General features: G+C 39.2%; 1 protein-coding gene and 1 pseudogene across 1 annotated transcript in view; one reads left to right on the plus strand and one right to left on the minus strand.

The window, feature by feature from the left end:
• Positions 1-18,770, plus strand: part of FRYL (FRY like transcription coactivator) — a 242,644-nt gene that overhangs the window by 39,273 nt on the left and 184,601 nt on the right. The window lies entirely within an intron of this gene.
• Positions 12,953-13,785, minus strand: LOC102750645 (mitochondrial fission regulator 1-like pseudogene; annotated as a pseudogene).

The following is an 18,770-nucleotide window of genomic DNA, read 5'->3' on the forward strand; positions in this document are numbered from 1 at the left end:
CCAGGATCACTACATCTTAGACCAGAGCTTCCAGTCCTGGGCCCCTTACACATACAGATAACCTTTTGAAATAAGCTTGGGAGAAGGGTGTGATTCTTTGGCAGGTAGTTGAAACCAGTTAGTTAACCAGCATTAGTTCACTGGGACTGGAGCCCCAAAATTCTACATACTGCTCACACCCCACCCCTTCTTACCTTAGGCTTCACCATCACCTGGAACACTTCTGTTTCTGAGGTTTTGGAAAGTTTCCTGTCATGATCATTACCCTCTGTCACATCCCACTTCTCAAATCTGTTCTTAGTCTTTATTATGACTTGCAGTTTCTTGGCATTTTTTTGTTTTTCTAACCAAGTGAGCTATTTCCTAGCCTCATTAGCTTTCCTCTTACCCAAACTCCATGATCATTCTTGCATCTTATATTCTCTTGCCTTTTAAAAATTCTGAGTAACTGCCTTACCAAATCTCAAACCTAAGTTCCTTTGCCATATATATCCTTTCCCCCCTAGTTCTAGATGCTTGATATAGTTGGAAAAGGACACATGACTAAGTTTGGATCTACTCAGCAATCATTTACTTGATCCCTGAACTGGTTCTTTTCAAAGTTGGCTTCTTATCATTCCTTTGAAAGATCCATACCTTGTCACAGTCCAGTTGCTTTTTGGGGTGATCTAACACACTTTTCTTTTTTTTTTATTTATTTATTTTTTAAAGATTTTATTTATTTATTTGAGAGAGAGCGAGAGAGAATGAGAGAGAGCATGAGAGGGAGGAGGGTCAGAGGGAGAAGCAGACTCCCTGCCAAACAGGGAGCCCGATGCGGGACTCGATCCCGGGACTCCAGGATCATGACCTGAGCCGAAGGCAGTCGCTTAACCGACTGAGCCACCCAGGTGCCCCACACTTTTCTGACCTATTCTTCTTTTTACTTCAGATTTTTTTTGGTGTCTGAATAAGAAATGTTTGCTTTATTTTTAATTTTTATTATGGAAAATTTAAAATTTATATAAAAATAAACAGACTATTGTAATGAACCCCCTTGTATTCATCACTCAGGTTTAATAATTATCAAATCATTGCCAAATTGTTTGTCTATCTCCCACTGACTTCTCTCCCACTCCTGTATCATTTTAAAGCAAATCCTAGACATCATATAATTTATTTGTATTTCAGTATGTATTCTTAAAGTAGCAGATCTTCTTTTAAAAAATACAACTACAAGGGGTGCCTGGGTGGCTCAGTCGTTAAGCGTCTGCCTTCGGCTCAGGTCATGATCCCAGGGTCCTGGCATCGAGCCCCGCATTGGGCTCCTTGCTTGCCGGGAGGCCTGCTTCTCCCTCTCCCACTCCCCCTGCTTGTGTTCCTGCTCTCGCTGTCTCTCTCTCTGTCAAATAAATAAAATCTTAAAAAAAAAAAAAAAATACAACTACAATACCATTATCACCTTTAAAAAACAGCAACAATCCCAATGTAATAAAATATCCAGTTGGTGGTAATTTTGATTCTTTTATACATTTTTAAAGCAGTTGACTTGATTGAATCAGCATCTAGATAAGCCCTCCCTTCATTGCAATTTTAATTTTTCTCCTAAGGTTGTCCTTGTCCTTAAAATTTATTTGTTGACAAATTGGGTCTTTGTCCCATAGATGTGGATGCTCCTGATTACATTCCTGTGAAGTGATTGAACATACTCCTCTGTCCTTTGTATTTCTTGTTAGTTGGTACTTGGATCTAGAGACTTAACTCAGATTCAGGTTCACTTTCTTTTGGCAAGTCTGTGTGTTTTGGCAAGTGTCTGGTGCACACAGCTTTTAGTTCTCCCTCTTTTAATGTTGATTAGTTGACATTTGTGCTCAATGCTTTAGATCAGGGGATGGCAAACTTTCGCTGTAAGGGGCCTGATAGTGTGTATTTTACCCACTGTGGGCCATCTGATTTCCTCTGATGCAACTACTAACTTTGTCCTTGAAATGGGAAAGCAGCCATAGATAAAATGTAAATGAATGAGTGTAGCTGTGTTTTAATAAAACTTTATTTACAAAAACAGGTGATGGACTCCCTGCTTTAGGTCTATTAAATAATTAGGGGTTGCAAGATAGTGATGTGTTAATACTATAGCTTTACTGTTCATTTATCATGTGAAATCTTCTATAAAGAGAAACTGTTCCTCATATACTATTTGTTACCTACTTGTATAGTTTGTATAGGAAAGGTTGGAGAAAAGCTTGATAGTTTCCCCTGGCTTACCAGTTTCAAAACAATGAGTTGTTTATATCAGCCTTCTGCAGTAGTGATCAGTTAGGGTTGCCCCTTCTCCCCTAGACTCATTAAGGACTCTTAGATTTAAACGTAATGGATTATTTTTATTGATGCTTAAATTATTTAAACTTTGGTCAGTCGGAGCCTTTTAAAGTTGCTTACTGAGTTATTTTGACATGGCTCTAGTAGTTTTTGATAGCTTCTTGATTATCTGGTATGACAAAGAGTTCCAGGTACATCATGTACATTTCCTCCCTATGCCTGGTATCCCTGGACCCGAGGGACCCCAATTCCTTTACTGGGGAATAGGATTTTAAGACTATACTCTGGGCTCTAGGGGTTCTCATTTCTAATGGATTGATCATTGTTTCTAGGTATTTTCAGTAGTCAAAATTAGGGGAGAATTTTTTTTTAAGATAGAGAACCTCATGAGTTCATACTAATACTTCCAATTCTGTTTCAGCTCTATAAGAGTTTTGCTCAATCTTTTTTTATTTTATATCTGTCTTTCTCAGCTAGGAATCCTGGTTCCCAGTGACACCAGGAATAATACAATTAGAACATTTCATAATTCCTCATTTTGAGTACCTCTGTATGTTATACACACAGAAGTCTTAGAATAGCAGTACCAGTGTTAAAACTTTGTCTTCTTTTGCTCAACATTTTGTCTGTGAGATTTACCAATGTTGTGTGAAATAGTAGTTTGTCTTTTTCATAGCTGTGTAGTATTCCATTTGTGTGAAATGCCACAATCTATCTGTTCTCCAGTTGTGGATATTTGAGTTGCTTTTAGTTTGGGATAATTATGAATAAAGTTGCTGTGAACATTCTTGTACATGTCTTTTGGTGGACATAGGTGCTTTTTTTCTTGGATATGTACCCAGCAATGGAATTTGTAATTCTTTTTTGATATGGGGCACATTCCCTTAGGAATGTTTAGTCAAAGTACTGTGTGTATTAGTTATCTATTGCTGTGTAACAAATCACCCCAAAACTTAGTGGCTTAGCACAGCAAACCTTATCTCAGTTGCTGTGGGTCATTTTCTGTAGGGTGGAGCCTAACTGGGTGCCTCTAGCTCAGGGTCTCTCATAAAGCTGCAATCTCAGTGTCAGCTGGGGCTGCATTCATCCCAAGACTCAGTTGGAGGGGGCACAAAGGAGCCCTTGGGGGTGCTTTCAAGCACAGTCAGGTGATTATTGGCAGGTCTCAAATCCTTTCTAGCTGTTGGCCAGAAACGAGTTCCTTGGGCTTCTCCCCAGGGCACTTAATAACACGGCAGCTGGTTGTTAGGTTGGAGCAAAGGAGAAAGGATGTCCAAAATGGAAGCCATGGCCTTTTCAAAACCTGTTCTTAGAGTGACAGCCCATCACATATTCTGCATTCTTTTAAGAAAAAAATGTGTTAAAAAATATATGTACATAATAGAATATATAACATGAAATATACCATGTTAACCATTTTTGAGTGTATAGTTCGTTTGCATTAAGTACATGCACATTGTTGTATAATCACCACCACCATCCATCTCCAGAACTTTTTCTGTCTTTCCAAACCACAACTCTAGACCCATTAAGTATTATTAACTCCCCATCTCCCTTTTGCCTCAGCCCCTGGCAACCACTATTCTACTTTCTGTCTCTGAATTTGACCACTCTGGGTCCTTTGTAATTAGCATCATATGGTATTGGTCCTTTTGTGACTTATTTCACCTTAGCAGAATGTCTTCAAGGTTTCATCTGTGTGCACGTGTCAGAATTTCATTCCTTCTTTTAGGCTGAATAATATTCCATTGTATGTATATACCGTGTTTTATTTATCCATGCATTTATTGATGGACATTTGTTTCCTCCTTTTGGCTATTGTGAATAAATGCTGCTGTGAACATGGGTGTTCTGCTGCATTCTATTCTTAGAAACAAGTCTCTAAATACAGTACCTACTAAAGAGGAGGTAATTACCTAAGGGTGTGAATACCAGGAAGTGTGGGGGTCTTGGGTCTGCCCACCATACTCAGAGGCTGCCTACCATACTGTTTAAGTGGGTCTTAATAATTGTTCTCTGTACAGCTATGCCACCAACTGGATATACATTTAAGTTTATATATTTTAATTTTGATACTTAGTAATTGTTCTAAAATGTAATTTTGTTTTATAATCCTGTATAACAGCTTCATGTTTCCAAAGTCAAATCTGCAAAACAAGATTTATTCAAAGGAGTCCGATTTCCATCTCCGGTTTCTCTATTTTCCCTTCTAAGTACTTGCATTCTAAAAACTTGTTCTTCCATTCTGTTTTTTTTTTAAATATAAGCAAAATAAATATTAATATTCTTCCTTTCTCACATAGAATGCTGTATGCCTTACTTTTTTCACTTAATAGCTCCTGGAGATCCCTTCTTAGTAGTAAATTACTTATTCCTTTTATAGCTACATTGAGTGAATAGACCATAGTTCATTTAGCCAGTTCCTAATTGGTGGGCATTTGAATTGTTTCTAATTTCTTGTTCATAATACTGCTATAAATGGCCTTGTGCATATACATGTCTTTTTATATTTTGCCATTGTATATTTGGGACAGATTCCTAGATGTGGAATTGCAGGGTCAAGGGGTAAATGAGTATGCAGTCTTACTAGATATTGCCGGGTTTATCCTCATGTCTCTCTCTCTCTCTGTTCCCATCAGTAATGTGTGAGAGTGCCTATTTGTCTATACGTAACTTTGGCATCAGAGTGTGTTGTCAAATTTTTGTTTTTTTGCTGAATGGAATAGCCTTGTTGTTAATTTCCATCTCCTTATGAGTGAAATTATCTTTTTTTTTTTTTAAGGTATTATTTATTTGACAGCACAAGAGAGCACAAGAAGCGGGGGCAGCAGAGGGAGAGGGAGAGTTTCAGGCTTCCCGCTGAGCAGGGAGCCCGATGCGGGCCTTGATCCCAGGACCCTGGAATCATGACCTGAGCCAAAGGCAGACACTTAACCAACTGAGCCACCCAGGCACCCCTGAATATCTTTTTTTAACTTTTAAAATTTCTTTATCTTTAGACACTTAAGTTAATGAATTTTTAAAGATAATATTACACCAAATTTACATTGAGGTACACATTGGGCTGAATATATTTTAATATGGTTAGGGCACATGTGCTTTTCTTTTTCTGTTAACGGTCTTTTTTTTTTTTTAGCCTCATTTTCTCTAGGTTTGTTGGTATTTTCTACTTTATAAGACTTTTACATATTAGGAATATCTATTTTTTTTTTAATTTTATTTATTTATTTGAGTGAGAGAGAATGAGAGATAGCATGAGAGGGAGGAGGGTCAGAGGGAGAAGCAGGCTCCCCGCCGAGCAGGGAGCCCGATGTGGGACTCGATCCTGGGACTCCAGGATCATGACCTGAGCCGAAGGCAGTCGCTTAACTGACTGAGCCACCCAGGCGCCCAGGAATATCAGTCTTTTTGTCTGTTTTCTTCTTCCTGGCAGTTAGATAGAAGTTCTTCTGATCTGCTTGCTTTATTTTGCTTCTCCTTTTCCAATGTTACATTTATTCTTCACTGTTTGGTGATTCCACATGTACAGCTCAGACCTAATCCACTATTTCTTCAACTCAACATTCCCCAGATAGAATTCCACTTTATCCCCAAACTTGATGTTCCTGTGTTCCCTTTATTAGGTAATGGCATTATCATTTTCCCAGCAGAGCAGCTGAAGTGATCTTTTGTGGTGTATTTATCATTGAGCAAGTGTTCATTTAAGCCCCTGCCAGGTGCCAACTATGGGTACAGACACTAGGGAACAAATAGTCATAGTCCTGCCTCTCAGGGAATAGTCGGGGGGGGGGTGTTAATAAAATATAAACACAAACCCATGTCTACATTTGTGGTTCATATTTCAAGAGAGAATTTAAAGGTTGGGGCATGTGACTAGATTGGAGGGGTTAGGAGGGTAGCTTCTTTGAGAGAGAGACATTTAAACTGAGATTGGAAGGCCAGTTAGGGTTCACCTGGTGGAAAACACTGAGGTGCCAGTTTCCAGATATAGAAAGCAGTGCATGAGGGTCCTGAGGCAGGGAAGAAGTTGAACTTCTAGAAAATGAAAAGGCCCGCTTGACTGGCATGGAGGGAGGAGGGGTGGAGGGCCTTGAGATGCAATATGGTTTACTTTGTAAAACAATCACTCTGGCTGGGGTGGGGGAATGCTTGGGAAGGGATCTTGCAAGTTGGTCAGGAGGCTGTAGTAGTATTTGTGAAGAGTGTTGGTCTCCCATTCACTCAGCTGTGAAATTCTTTGAGTTCTACTTCAGTGCTTTGTCCATGCCTCCCACAGGCTTTGTTCAGGAAGTTCTCTCTTGACTACTCCAGTAGGTTTTTACAAACTGGTCCTGCTCTTTCAGTCTTTCTTCCTATCTGCTTCAGAAGGTAACTTTTAGAAATCACAGGTCTGTTCATGTCACTTCCTTTCTCAAAAACTTGTGGCAGCTCCCTGTGTTGGTTAATTTTCTGTGTCAACTTGACTGGCCTAAAGGATGCCCAGAGAGCTGGTAAACAGGATTTCTGGGTGTGTCTGTGAGGGTGTTTCTAGAAGAGATTAGCATTTAAGTCAGTAGACTAAGTAAAGAAGATCCACCCTCACCGCTGTGGGTGGGCATCACCAGTCCTCCCAGGATCCAAACAGAACAAAAAAGCAGAGAAAGGGTGAATTTGTTCGAGCTCCTTGTGCTGGGAATTCCATCTTCTGCTGCCCTCAGACATTTGAGCTTTAGGTTCTTGGCCCTTTGGAGTCTGGGACTTACACACACAGCAACCCCCTGCCCTCCTGACTGCCCCCTGACCTTTGGCCTCAGATGAGAGTTATGAGAGTTATATCATTGACCTCTCTGGGTCTCAATTCCTCGTGGAACTCCTACTGAATTACACCACTGGCTTTCATGGTTCTCCAGTTTGCAGATGGCACATCATGGGACTTCTCCATAATCACTTGAGCTAATTCCCACAGCAAATCTCTTATATATCTCTCTATATATCCTATTGGTTCTGTTTCTCTGTAGTCTCTGAACCCTGACTAATACACTCCCTCATTGTGGAAAAATGAAAGCCCACCTGAAATTGGAGGCTCTATCATTTTCTTTAAGCTTCCAAGTGAGACTGCTTTCGTTTAGACAACCAAACTGATATGTTTCTACCTCTTTTCTTTAGCTCATGCTCATCTTCTGTCATGACATCTCTGCTTCTGGAACCCTATCTTCTCTCTCTTTTCCCTGAAGGCTCTCCTCAGATCCTAACTATTCCCCAGTCCTCCTTAAATCTCCTCAGTCAGGTTGACTTTTTTTTTTTTTAAAGATTTTATTTATTCATTTCAGACACAGAGATACAGAGAGAGAGAGCATGAGCAGGGGGAGAGGCAGAGGGAGAGGAAGAAGCGGGCTCCACGCTGAGCCAGGAGCCTGATGTGGGGCTCGATCCCAGGACCCTGGGATCATGACCTGAGCCGAAGGCAGACACTTAACCATCTGAGCCACCCAGGCACCCCAGTCAGGTTGACTTTTAACCGACATACTCTATTTCCCTTTTTGATGTGTCAGTTCTAAAATTTGTCACAGTGTCTGTTGTATCAGAAATATTCATGTATTTATTTGGAGTGCAAAGAAGCATGTATTTTTTATTTTTGTAACTGATAACTCAATAGACATTTGTTGAATTGTATGAAATTAGGGAGCATTCAATGTGGTAGATCACTTATCAGAATCTCTTGTAAAAGAGACAAGTCTCAAATACAATTTAAAAAACATCTCGTATTAAACCTTCAGGTATAGGAAACTCTTACTTCCCTTTTGAAATGGTCTTTACAATTCAGTGAACAGCAAGTAATACTTAAACTGTCTATACTAGTTTGACAAAAATATGTTTATATGGCAATATCAGAGAGCTCTTATGACTTCCGGTGGGGAGGGAGGGAAATGGCATATTTAGAGCATTCAGTATTTGATTTCCGTGGTGGTGGAGAATGGCCAATAAAATCATGACTGTAGACTTAGTATATCTAAATCTCTTCTTTTACCTGAGGTATCTTGTGGACTAATCTTCTACTTGGCTAATTTTTTAATCAGGTGTCTTGCTAGGTTGAATGCAGTAGTCTGCATGTTGACAAATACTAGTATACTTGATTCTCATATGTGATTTTGTTTATATGTATCAGGGCAGACCAGCATGTTTCTTTTGGGAAGAGTACTATCATTTACTGCTTGCAAACTTGCAAAAATGATTTTTTGTGTTCCATCGTTTTTTTTTTATTCTTACAGGTCTTCTTTCTTCTTTCCTCTCCCTCTCTCCCTTTTCTCCTATAAATGAGGTTAAGTCACTTTGTCTGTTAGTGTAGCTTCAGTATTGTGTAACTGTACTACATACACTGCTGCCTTCTCATCTGAGGTCATTTCTCTGTAATTATAATGGAAATGGGGTTTATATAGATTTGTTTCACATGGCACTTTTCTGATATTAATGTAAGTTTTAGTCTTTTTGGATCACCTCTTGAAATAAATGACTGTTTTTTGTTTTCTTACATATTGATGCAATAAAATGATTGGGAGATGATGATAATTTAATAATTCCATCCTGAATGGGATTTCTTTTTATCATTGGAAATGCAGTGGGGGACTAAACCTTTTAAACCTATTTTAAAAGTAAATTTCCTAAAGTGACGTTTCACATTTTTGTTGTTGTAGCAATAGTAACTAAAGAGAAGTGTTTTGGTTGTATTATTTTAAGGTAAAAATATCTTCATGGAAATTTTTAGTGAGTTTCCTTAAGATCCTTAGTTTCTGCAGTATGGTTTTTTAAAAAAATTACTTTGAAACCTTAACTGGGGCAGGTGGTTATAGGTAAGAATCAAATCATCATTTGGTAGTGTGATCTTCACTCATATTGCATTTAGTTTGGAGTGATGAAAGTTTTTATTTTTAAAACCGAGAATCTATAAAACAAAATGTTTCATGTAGGTCATGGTTTGACAGGTTTATGAAAAGCTTAAGTAATAAAATTGTCATAAGTGAAATATTGCATTCCACATAGGATTTATGTAACTAGTAGCGAGGGTGAAAAACCTGGTGAGGTGGGAGAGTAACTCAGTTCCTTGCTTTGCACTCTCCACTTCTGTTTCCTCTCTCCTTTCCAATCCTCCATGAGAATTCCGGCTTCCAATACAATCACAACCTTAATCCAGAAGCCCAATCTATTAAAAGATAAGCATTGTTATTTTGTAATGAGTCCCATTTGTGCCATATTGGAACTTTCTACAACACTCTCCTTGTAGGACAGTTGAGGAGGGATGGTCCTAGAACTGGATGAATCTCAGATTCCATAAGGTCATAGATCTGTCTTATTCGCTGTTTGTGTCCTTCATTACCTCACTTGATAAACCGTCAGGCTCAGCAAAGGTAGTATAATTATGTCTATTTTTATTTATTATACTGTACATGGTATTAGGTTTTTAGGAAGCTTAAAATTTTTTTCTTTCTTTTTTTGCTTTATTATAATAAATCTTCCAGTTAGTATTTACATCTAGCCTTATTATGATTTGGATGTATATCAAGATTCTTAAGAAGAGGAGCATAATCTAAATTGAGAAGTTGATTCAGAGGCAGCATTCCAGGGGTATTATTCTGATGACCCTGAACTCTCCACTAAACTGAGCCAGGGACCAAGTACTGTCTCAACATAAAACAGGAATAAACGAAAAGGGGCATAGCAGGGGCTAGGAGAAAAAGGATGAGTTAAGTGGAGTGGGGGAAAGTTTCATTTTAAACCACAGCTGTGGCAATTGATACTTGTATACTTTGTCAGGTTTTCCCTGTAAATGTAGAGACTGCTAACTGAATTTTGCAGCTGATTGAATTACCACCAGTGTTTAAACTGAGCACCCATCTTTGGGAAACATTTTAGGTTAAAGATTATTTTAAGAACTCTGGCTAAAACAGAGGAATGTCACTTTCCTTTATAAAGTTGTTCTAGGACTTTTAAATTAATAGTAAGACATGAACAGAAGAAGATTGAAGTTAGTCTTAAAATAAGCAACAAATCTCTGTGATTTGTTGGCCATAATATAATTTCTCCTTTCTCCCTCTTTTTTAAACTTTTAAAAAAAAATCGATTTCTAGTTTCATTTCACTGTGGTTAGAAGAGATGCTTGATGGGATTTCAGTCCTCTTTATTCAGACTTGCTTTGTGGCTTACCATATGATCTATTCTAGAGGATGTTCCATGTGCACTTGAGAATGTATATTCTGTTGCTTTGGGATCGGATGTTCTGTATGTATATATTATATATATATATAATATACACACACACACACACACATCTGTTAAGTCTGTCTGGTCTAACATGTCATTTAAGGTTGATGTTTTCTTATTATCTGTGTGAATAATCTATCCATTGATGGAAGTGGGGTATTCAAGCTGTTATAGTATGGCTATTTCTCCATTCATATTTGTTAATGTTTGCTTTATATATTTGGATGCTCCTATATTAGGTTCATAAGTATTTACAAATGTTATATCCTCCTGTTGGATTGACCCCTTTATCATTATATAATGCCCTTTGTCTCTTCTTCTCTTCTTCCAATCTTTGTTTTGAAGTCTGTTTTTCTGATATAAGTATGGCTACCCCAGCTTTCTTTTAGTTTCCATTTATATGGAATACCTTTTTTTTTTTTTTTTGAGAGAGTGTGTGCTTGTGTGTGGGGAAGAGGGGAGGGGCAGTGAGAGAGGGAGAGGGAAAGAGAGAATCTTAAGCAGGCTCCATGCCCAGCTCTGAACCTGATGTGGGGCTTGATCCCAGGACCCTGAGATCATGACCTGAACAGAAATCAATAGTCGGATGCTTAACCACCCTAGTTCCCCTGGAATATCTTCTTCTATCCCTTCACTTTTAGTGTCTGTATGTGTTCTTACATCTAAGGAAGTCTCTAGTGGGCAGCATATAGGTTTTGTTTTTTAATCCATTTAGCCACTATGTCTTTTGATTGTAGTATTTAGTCCATTTATATTTCAAGTATAGTTGTTGATAGGTACGTACTTACTGCCATTTTGTTCATTGTTTTTTGGCTGTTTTTAGTTCCTCTTTTTTCCTTTTCTTGCTCGCTTTGTGGTTTGATGACATTCTTTAGTGGTATGCTTATATTCCTTTTTCTTTATGTTTTGTATATTTACTGTATGTTTTGTTTTGTAGTTAAGGTTAGCCTTAACTGTAACAACTTATATCTATAACAGTCTATTTTAAGTTGATAAAATAGTTGCCAACTTAAGTTTGATCGCATTTGCTCAACATTTTTACTCCTCCCCCCCGTTTTTGATGTCACGTTTTACATCTTTTTTTTTTTTCTTTCTCTTTTAATCTTCTCCCTTCTCCAACTCTCAAAAAAGTACCCAGAGATTAAATGCAAGGAAGCTCAAAGAGCCAAGGTAAGCCAGCCCAAGATTAGCAGGCTCCCTCCCACAGGGGCCAAAGTCTGGGCACTGGGATCTCCACTCAGAGCCTGGTAGTAAAAGCTGGTGCGGAATAAGGTGGTTCCAGAGGCTAGCAGTAAATGGGGCACCCCCAGCAGGGCCAGGCTGTGTAAGAAGTGGTGTTTGTTGGCCTTGTCAAAGAGCTCCTTCCCATAGGCATCTGGAAACCGGGTGCTTTGCACCCCGTAGGAGGCCAAGCCTCAGGCCCTGGCTCTGGACGAGGCACCAAAGCAGCAGAAAGCAGTCCGTGGCAGTGGGTGGTCATGCGCTGAAAGAACCTGCATCTTTTTATCTTGTGTATCCCTTAATTAATTATTGTACTCATAGTTATTTTCACTACTTTTGTCTTTTTAAGGTTAATAATAGGTGATGAATCTATTATTTTTTATTTATCTTTCCAGTGAGATTTACTCTTTGATATGTGTTCCTTTACTGATCAGTGCTCTTTCTTTTCAGCTTAAAGAGGTCATTTTGACGTTTCTTGTAAGGCTGATTTAGTGGTGATAAACACCTTCGGCTTTTGCTCATCTGGAAATCTCTCTCCAATTCTGAATGGTAACTTTGCTTGATTGGAAGTTTTCTTCTTTTTAGCATTTTGAATTTATTATGTCACTCTCTTTTGGCCTGCAAACTGTCTGCTGAAAAATGTATTGATAGTCTTATAGGAGTTCCCTTTTACAAAACAAGTTATTTTTCTCTTGCTGTTTTTAGGGTCTCTTTGGGTTCTTATTTGGAACTCTCTGGGCCTCCTGGATCTGGATGTCTGTTTCTGTCCCCAGGTTAGGGAGGTTTTCAGCCATTCTTTTTTCAAATGAAATTTCTGTCCCTTTTTTTCTTCTGGGAGCCCTGTAATGAGAATGTTAGTCAATTTGATGATGTCCCGTAAGTCCCTTAAGCTATCTTCACTTTTTTTTTTTTTTTTCCATTCTTTTTTTTCTACTTGCTCCTCTGATTGGGGGAGTTCTACTGCCTTGTCCTTGAGTTTACTTATCCTTTCTTCTGCTTCATCTAGTGTGCTGGTGAACCTCTCTCTTGTATTTTTCATTTCAGTTACAGTGTTCATCAACTCTGGGACTTCCGTTTAGTACTTCCTATATTTTCCATCTTTTTGTTGGAGTTCTGTGTTCATCCATTCTTCTCCCCAGTTTGGTGAGCATCTTTATGACCATTACTTGGAACTCTTTATCAGGTAGATTACTTACCTCTATTGTCTTAAGGGTTTTTTTTTTTTTTTTTTTCCCCCTGAGGTTTTTATAAGAGCTAGATCTTGGCTCTGTTCCATCTGGTGAAAGTCCTTCAGGATCCCCATCATATCTGCAAAGCTGCTGGCCTTGGACAGAGAGACACAGTCATCCTCTTCAGACGAGCCGCAGGGAGCCTTGTGTTCTGGCTTGCAACATTAAGGGCTGGCAGAACAAAGCAGGGGGACTGATGGAAGCTCAGGGACCTCTACCTTGGTCTCCTTGGGGATGTCACTAATGACAAGGGAAGTTGTACAGTGGGTTGAAGATCCTAAAACAAGGTAAGGGAGAAGAGAAATTTAAACTTCCTGGAGATAAGACATCTGTTGTTAATGAACCCAAAGCTGTATCAGCTGCCACTGTCTTAGCAATCTGGCTGTGCAGGTGGCTCAGCTCATCTTGCAGTTCTGTGGTGTGGCTTAGGGCACTGGTAGGGCTGGCTTCTTCAAGGTCAGGAACCTCTCCTCGGACCCCTGCAGGTTGAGCACTGAGGCATTGCGCTGCATGACAGTCTGAGGGCTCGGCTTCCAGGTATGCCTCAGGGGCTGTGTGTCACTCCTGACCCGGGCATATGTCTCCTCTTCATCTGCAGCTATCCAGGCGATGTCCTCCAGAGTAGGGACATAGGTTGGACATGTTGGGCAGGGTCTCAAAGGGTGCCCAGGGACATGGCTTTCAGGGACAGCTTGGTCCCAGTTCTTCTCACTAAACTGCAAGTAGCCCCATGTAGCTTGTCTTGCCAGATTGGGATGGTCACATTGGCTTCCATTCCTGATATTTCAAATGGTTCCTGCACTTGAAGGACAAGGCAGCTACAGGGCAGCTTTGGGAGCATGGGTTGGCTAGAAGCATGACTCCTTTATATCAGGCCATCTTAAGGAACACCAGATTTCTCTTCCTAATGGCTGCTCCTACCACAGCAGGCTTCCACCCCCCCCATTTTTTTACTTTCGATAAGGCAGATTTATTCTTTATGAAATAATTAACACACAGTTTACCTAACTATGCTTAAATCTTTTTTTGAGAGGTCTCTAGCTTTTGTTCTGAGGTTCAGAATCAATATAAAAACATTGAAATCATAATTACATTATAGGTTGAGAACTTTATTGCATAGAACTCCATAAAACGGCTTATTCTGCTTATTCTTTTAAAAGATAAAAGAATCCAGATGAGCAGTATTCTTAGTTCATTTAGTAGCTTTGTCAGTTTCCATAGCTGCAAAGTTGAACATTTACAGAAATTATAGGTTTGTTTGGGTTAAAATGAAGTGATGTGTGTAAAGCACCTAACCTAGTTCCTTATGCATAGTAGGCCCTCAGTAATTAGTGGTTGTTATTGTTATTCTTATTGGCTACTTAATTAATTTGGATTTCTAGGGCACCATTTCTTTGGGTACAGTGAACCAATTCTGAATTCTACCCTCCTATATTTGTAATTTGTTTAGACTGACTTAACCGCTGTGAAGAATAAAGCCTATTGGTAGAGGAGGGTGGGGTTTTTGGACTTTTGTGTGCAATCCTTTTAGAGTTACTGGATGTACTGGAATGTGAAGGATTAAGCTTTGTGGCATGTTCTATATGGTCATCCATGGTGACCAAACTCATTTGGAATGTTGTTTTGTTACTAACTTTGAAATGTGTTATTTTCCATACAGAGGATTTTGATCTGAATAAATTACTTATTATCTTTTATAAATTTCTAGAGCGAGAGGACCTGTCAATCAGTGTAAACCTTACCCTACACAATACTTCCTTTCATCAACATGGGGAGGAGGCGTCCCCAAGATAACCATTTCTGGGATAAAGCCAGGCACAGTTGTGTAACTAGGATGGTATGGGATAGCACCCAGCTTCGGAGCTTGTCACACAGGGAAGTTCTGGCTCACAGGCCTACAGTCATGTTTTTTTGAGCCTTAACAGGTTACTTAAATGGTTGGTTTTTTGTTTTTGTTTTTTAATCAACAGCTAGCCAGCTCCTCAAAGAGAGGCCAAAAGCTGCTCATAGAGTTGTAGGTTGTCGATACAGTGAGTCTGTGGCCACTGGTGAGACCCACTTACTCGGAGAGGTCTTTCCTGTCCCCTCTTCCACTTAAACTGATGATTGTCTCCCTTGTTTGTACCTGATCGTAGCTTGAATGTATTTAGGTAACTTTTGTCAAAGCACCTGAAACTGGTCATGGTGCACGTCTCTCTTCTGGCTGGTCTGTAAGCTCCTGGATGGTGGTGGTGGTGTGTGTGAAGGTACCACTTAGTGCAGGTCCTGGGAGCTAAGGGTTGACCATTAGTCATTATTAAGTGCATGTCTCCCTGTCGCTTGTGGAGACTCCTCATTAACTGGTGCAATGATATCGTTGGATGTTATCTCTAACAATTCTTTAATGAAAGACCTCGAGAGAAGCTAATCCCATCCTGTATCTTGTACCACCCCCATCATACCCATTCTTATTTCTTTCTCTTCTGCCAATGCAAATTCTCTATTTCTTTTATTTCTTTCAAGGGACATTTCAAGTCCTTCTCCATGAAGCTTTTTCAAGGTATGTTTAATTTTGGTTAATAGTAGTTTAAATTTAGAAATCCAGGAAAAGGTGAGAAATGTTAACCAGAACTGGAAATTTGGAATTGCTCATTAAAATACATTATTCTTGGGACGCCTGGGTGGCTCAGTCGTTAAGTATCTGCCTTCGGCTCAGGTCATGATCCCAGGGCCCTGGGATCGAGCCCCGCATCGGGCTCCCTGCTCAGCGGGGAGCCTGCTTCTCCCTCTCTCTCTGCCACTCCCCCTGCTTGTGTTCCCTCTCTCGCTGTGTCTCTCTCTGTCAAATAAATAAAATCTTAAAAAAAAAAAAATACATTATTCTTTTAGGGGTGCCTGGGTGGTATAGTGGGTTAAGTGTCCAACTCTTGGTTTCGGCTCAGGTCATGATCTCAGGATTCTGAGGTCAGCCTCCGTGCTTAGGGCAGAGTCTGCTTGAGATTCTCTCTCCCTCTGCCCCTCCCGTTCGTGCTCTGTCTCTCCCCCAAATAAATACATAAATCTTTATAAAAAAATACGTAATTCTTTTAGTAATGAAAACATATTTATAAACGTTTTCCTCATTTAAAAATCAGAAATTATGTTAATTACGTTAAATTTTTTATTTTTTTTCCCCAAGTAATTCCAAACCTCAAAGTAATAGGGATTTTAGGTAAATCTAATGGAAAGAAGTTGAAAGTTGTGTTATAATTTTCAGATTGTCATGAGAAAAGGGTCTTTCGTTGCATCACATGGCATTTTATAATATCCTATAAAAGGTGTAAGGATTGGCTTTGTTGTCCTTATTTATAAAAGGTTTTTTTAAAAAGATTATTTTAGGGGCGCCTGGGTGGCTCAGTCGTTAAGCGTCTGCCTTCGGCTCAGGTCATGATCCCAGGGTCCTGGGATCGAGCCCCACATCGGGCTCCCTGCTCCGCGGGAAGCCTGCTTCTCCCTCTCCCACTCTGCCAGCTTGTGTTCCCTCTCTCGCTGTGTCTCTCTCTGTCAAAAAATAAATAAAAATCTTAAAAAAAAAAAAAAATTAAAAAAAAAAATAAAAGATTATTTTAGAGAGTGTAAGAGAGCAGGGGGAGGGGCAAAGGGAGAGGGAGAGAGAGATTCCCAAGCCGACTCTGCACTGAGCATGGAGACATGTGGAGCTTGATCTCAGGACCCCAAGATCATGACCTGAACCAAAATCAAGAGTTGACTACTTAACCAACTGAGCCATCCAGGTACCCCTATAAAAGGTTTTATTGGGATTTAAAATTGAAAGTCCTTTATGTAGGTTTTTTTCTCCCCCCACTTCAATTAAACTGTAATAATTTATTGAAAGTTTAAAAAAAAAATATATATATATATAGGCAGAAACTTTGATGTCATTGAATTTTTTTTGGAGAAAAGCTACTCTTTCTAAGACAAAAGCAGAGGAGATCATTTGAACCACGAACTGGTGAACTTTGGAGTACTATAAATCATGGTTGAATTATGAAAGTTTTATATTGCCCAGTCATCTGCTGTTATTTTTTTGTTTGTACAGGGCCTATGTTTTGGTAATTTCTTTACTAATTAATATCATGAGGAGGTAGAGAAAAAAAAGTATGAAACTAAAAGTGTTTAATTTGATTCTGAGTTTTAGAATAATTTTACAGTGAATTGTTTTATACCTTTATGGACAACGTAACAAGAATAGTATTTGCTTTGTGACATCGATATTATATATACAATACATACGTAGACATACACAGTATAAATTTTAACATTTTTATGCTTATGAGTTTTCAAATAATATACAATAGCATTGATTTTTTTTTACACTTAATATGTGTGTAGACAACATACACTTAATGATGGAAACCTTTACATTTATGCTTAGTTTGCATATTAGTTGAATTTATTTATTTTATTTTTTTTAAAGATTTATTTATTTGACACAGAGAGACACAGCGAGAGAGGGAACACAAGCAGGGGGAGTGGGAGAGGGAGAAGCAGGCTTCCCGTGGAGCAGGGAGCCCAACGCGGGGCTCGATCCCAGGACCCCGGGATCACAACCTGAGCCAAAGGCAGATGCTCAACGACTGAGCCACCCAGGCGCCCCAGTTGAATTTAATTTTTATTTAATGCTTTATTATTTTTATGAAAGCCAGTTTGGTAGGCACTGTGGGAGATGAAACGATGAATTTCTTTAGGGACTCATACTCTCAGAGCCAATTCTTAGAACCACAGAATTTTATTTTTTTTTTAATTTTTTATTATTTTTTAAAGATTTTATTTATTTATTTGACAAAGAGAGACCCAGCAAGAGAGGGAACACAAGCAGGGGGAGTGGGAGAGGGAGAAGCAGGCTTCCTGCTGAGCAGGGAGCCTGATGTGGGGCTTCATCCCAGGAACCCGGGGTCATGACCTGAGCCGAAGGCAGACGCTTAACCAACCATAACCACAGAATTTTAAAACAGGAAGAAATGTAAGAGATTATCTTCTCGTGGATGTGTGTGTGTGTGTGTGTGCACAAGCAGCAGTCTTCTGATTCCAACCCACTTCAGTGTCTTCTGTCCCCCACCTTCCCATCCTCCCAGACCTGTAATAATGTCATTTTCTGTGCAGGGGAGAGAGTTCAAGCAGGCAGATGATTGGCTGACATGAAATGTGTAGCTTGTCAAGTACTCTCTTCCATCTCCTTTGTTAGTAAGCAGGAGGCCATGCAGGCCATTTTTTAAGTATAGGGATTTAAAACTATGAACTCAAGAAATTGTTTTAGTGGGTGGTGACTAGAATATAACACTTTTTAAAAATAGTTTGGAGACTTATCAAAGTGTATTGCAGATTATTATTTCAAGCGTATCCTGTAGGTGTGTGTGTATATATATATATATACACACACACATATATACTGGGTTGTTATATAAAATGTATTATAAGTACATTTATATACAATGTATTTTTTTTACGGCAGTGAAGAGTTTGGAAACATCTCTCTAATCTGTCCATTTCACCCTTGTTTTAAACCTGGGGAGCAGCCACTGATACAGTTATCCCTAGGTATGTGACTTATTCTTTTTGCAGGGTTCTCTTGCTATCATGACCTGACATCAAGGTAAACCGTTTTCTATGCAGGTAGAAATATACACAGGTAGAAATATACACGGGTGATATTTTACCATAGTTCATCTGAATAAAAGACATGCAGTGAGGTAGTTTTTTTTGTTTGTTTGTTTTGTTTTGTTTTATTACACTGCCTCCGGGTACAAAAAACACTTCGGTACAAAAAAC

Source organism: Leptonychotes weddellii, chromosome 2, assembly GCF_054177405.1.
Source record: "Leptonychotes weddellii isolate Sample4059 chromosome 2, ASM5417740v2, whole genome shotgun sequence".
NCBI classification, from domain to species: Eukaryota; Metazoa; Chordata; class Mammalia; order Carnivora; family Phocidae; genus Leptonychotes; species Leptonychotes weddellii.